General features: G+C 32.7%; 1 pseudogene across 1 annotated transcript; it reads right to left on the bottom strand.

Annotated features, from left to right (window-relative positions):
* Window positions 1-850: 850 nt before the first annotated feature.
* Window positions 851-3,494, bottom strand: LOC149222344 (uncharacterized; annotated as a pseudogene). The gene is made up of 7 exons (XR_016249660.1): window positions 3,362-3,494; window positions 3,009-3,170; window positions 2,080-2,186; window positions 1,895-1,936; window positions 1,692-1,782; window positions 1,384-1,477; window positions 851-1,231 (listed from the first exon to the last, which is right to left on the bottom strand). The product of XR_016249660.1 is annotated as an uncharacterized LOC149222344 (transcript).
* Window positions 3,495-3,891: the final 397 nt, after the last annotated feature.

Genomic DNA, 3,891 nt, shown 5'->3' with positions numbered 1-3,891 from the left:
TCCATTTTTCATTCCCTATTGCTCAATCCAGCACTGGAACCCAAACTACTATTTATAACAGTGCTATTTTTAGCACTTCTTTAACATTTATTGTTGCCATTTTCAACACTAAATAGATAGGAGAATAATAACCTGTAATTAACCCAATTCGATTTCTTCAATTATTTCTCTAGTTTATTTGAGTTCTCTACATTTCCAGATTTCCTAGAAATGGCTACAACAGGATTAAGAGATTAGGACAGGTTGGATGGAGCTTCAAAACTTTGGCGTTTGGAAGGCCTGGATGTCATTCCTTTTGGATGAGTATGGTTTGAAGTAGTATGTGGAGAATTTAATTACCATACTAATAGATCCATAACAGTTGGCTACCTATAAAAGGAGAACGCCGAAATGAAAAGGATGATCCTATGGTGTAGAGCCTTAATGTGTGTGGGTAAACTATGAGTTAGTGATAGATGTAAAGTGGTGCCCTAGTGGTTTAGACAAAGTCCTACAATGCAAAAAGACTAGGTTTGCACCACCATAGGAGTATAAACCTTATGTGTGGGAAGGAAGAAAATTAACCACCAAGGGTTGATTTCCTTCCATGATCAAAGGGACTTGACACTCATCCAACAAGCCAATTTACTAAGACCTACTTATATGTTACATGACAATTCCGAGTATGTAAAGTAAATATTGGGTTTCAATGTGATGTCTATCAAAAACTTGTTCTATCAAGTTGGCAAGTTAACCCACAATTTGCTTCAAGTTCCAATTTTAGAAATTTCCACTTTGCAAGGTTGTAGCAATCTTAAGCAATAAATCAAAAACTTCCAAGTACAAAATATAACTTCAATCAAAACCTTCATATAATGTTCTCCATGTATTCTGATCAAAATACACAAAATGGATTTGTACAACATATAAGCGGAGCCTATTTTTAAACAATTATTTCATATACTTTTGCAAGAATTTACAGTGAAAATCATTTCTAATTTTTTCATTGATGAAGCGCTTAGGAACCTTCGATTCACCATAGATTTGGTTCCTGGAAACAGCATCATCATCCTACCTACACAAAACATTTCATTGTCACTAGACTAATTATAACACATTAAAGATAAAATTCAAGTGAAAAGAACATAACCGACCTCCTTTTCACATTAAAAGATGTAAGAATGAGCAAAGGGTTGCCACGTATCAACTCTGCATCATTTTGCTTTAAATTCTCTTCTTGTTTTTGAAGCTCCTAAAGGAATGACAAAATAAGGTTATAAAATCCACACAAATACACTAAATCTAAACATTTAAACTACTAATTTCAAGCTTTGACACAAGAAGATCATAATACAGGGTTAGATATTTTATAAGTCTGAACAAAAAAGTAAAATTTAAGCTTACCTGACGCTTCTTCTCTTCAACTCTTTCATTTCTTATCTGCTCTAGTTCTATCAACAAAGTTGTTGTTTCATCCTTGCCATCATCATCATCATCACTACAATGAATAAATACTTGTCAGCGTGGCAAGAAACACAAATAATGGAGTACATGATTCATCACTTTTAAGAAAATAATCAACAGATTTGTGACACAAGGAACTTGTGCATACTATGTCCCCTACCAAATTAATATTTGACAAAGTTATCACAATTACCAAATGATATGATGTTATATTAATATAATTAAAAAAATCTCACAAATAAATATACCTTTCATTTGAATCATTTTTTATATCAATATCAGAATCATCAACGTCAATATTTTGAGGAGCAATGTTGTTTTCAGCCTCTCTTCTAGATCCTACATGTGTAAAAATGATAGGTTTAAGGGAAAAAGGCTATCACCTTAAAATATAACTAAAAAATAACAAAAAAAAATACAAAACATTGATTATAGAATAAAACGTTTCCACCTTCAAGATAAAGATTGCACGTACTTGCTCCTTTTCTACGGTCTCTATCATTTGCATAAAGGAAAAAGAAAAAAATGAAGTAACAAGTAGACAAGAAAGCTTATACAAGAAACAAGCAGTCATATTTCATGCTCTTTAATAAATCTACATGGAAAAAAAATGAAAAGAAGAGCTAGTACACTAACCTGCATATCCTCTATCTTAGGAAGAAAATTGTCTACGTTCGCGTTCCTCAAGCTCTTCCCTTAGGTTCATTTTCTGCAATTCCTCTTCAGTATCCTGACCATCCTTTCTAAAATAAGATAAACAACAAGATTGTTCTAAATGAGATGATTTCCTTTCGCAAGTACTATTTATTCAAAATGAGATTATGTGCTTAAAAATGTATAGTGTATTCTAAATACTCCATAAATATATCTATCAAATATTGATGAATAGGGCGACAAAGCTAGTCTTTAGATAAAGAGAAGAAAAAGAGAGACAAAGCTAATGTTTCCACTAAATAACACCAGCACAATTCTTTGTCACCAACATATGATAAAATAACAACCATGTTCCTTAATGTTTAAAGCCAGGCAAGTCACTTTCAAGGACAGCGGGAATGACCCGTAGAGACAAGAGAAGACTCTAGGAGCAAGGATTAGAAACCCACAAGACATGTATAGGGTAAAAAATTGTTCGCAAAAGTTACTACAAATAATATGTTACCTTGGAAAATGGTTATAGGCAATTGAATTGATGAACTTGTAATCAAAGATTGGTTTAAGACTATAACCCTTTTTCAAATTATTTGCTAGAGATTGATTTAAAAATATATCGAGGGCGCTAGGAGTATACATGCCTAACAAAAGTAGGCTATTTCCATTAATGGCCAGGGTCGGACATTTGACCATTTTGATTTAAAAAACGAGATCAATTAAGAGAACCCTAGTTCTATTTTCCAAAACTTACAGTACATATACAAAACCATTCCCAAAAATGTCCATATTCTAAGTCAATTTACATAATATCTCTTCCAATAGTTCCTCATATACAAACAAAATAAAAGTCCTCAAAAGTATTAAATAACCATGCAGCATAATATTTAAGAAAATACATTTTTGAAAACCTATACCTGGATTTCAAAGTAGTGTGCGCTGCGAGATCCCTGGATGAACAATTCTGAGAAGGACCAAAAATCCTTGTCCCACCCTGTTCATTGCCTCCCTTGACAGGCACCCATGTGGGGCGAGCAACAGTCGTCATGACCGCCGACTAACTGGCAATAAACCTTTTCCTTCACAAATAAATCAATACAAATTTTATATTAAAACTCCTGAAAAACTAGGTCGAGAGTCCTGCAAAATTAGATCAAAAGATAATAAGTTCAACACAATGCATGGAAAGATACTCAATCATTTTCTCTGAAATGGGTTCACGATAAAATATGACCAAAAAATTACTCTGACCGAAAGAGCGTAGTATTACCAAAAAAATTCAACGGACTTGGAAAATTCTCTTGTCACCAAAGCTACGAATTCAACTGAAAATCTCTATGGTTTCCGAAGCTACGAATGCCACTAAAAATCTCTGCTCCAAAGGGTTGTGTATGACCGCAATCTCCTCCTTTGATTTAAAAGCACTCGTACATCCACAGGAAGGGTATTCGGGTGCATCGTATATTGACCAATGTGACCTTGGTTTACGTTTTAATGATTTCACAAATTTGTTTTAAGGGTTTTAAAATATGATAAGCAGATGGCTTAGGACAAAGATTATACAACATTGTTCTCATTTAACAAAGTTCCACATAGTATATTCATGGAATTTTGGGTGTCGGCATAATTTGATGGTTCAAATTGTATAATATGGGGTTTCCTAAATAATTTTGTTTTTTTTTTTTTAAGTTTTTTTTTTTGGTTTTTTTGTTTTTGTTTTGTGTTTTGTTTTGTTTTGTTTTGTTTTGTTTTTTTTTTTTTTGTTTTTTCATTTTTGCTTTTTGTTTTTGTTTTTAAATC

This window comes from Pinus tabuliformis, chromosome Q (assembly GCF_031772625.1).
Source record: "Pinus tabuliformis cultivar Carrire ecotype Pingquan chromosome Q, CPIR1, whole genome shotgun sequence".
NCBI lineage: Eukaryota > Viridiplantae > Streptophyta > Pinopsida > Pinales > Pinaceae > Pinus > Pinus tabuliformis.
This window is presented reverse-complemented; position numbering and strand designations above follow the sequence as displayed.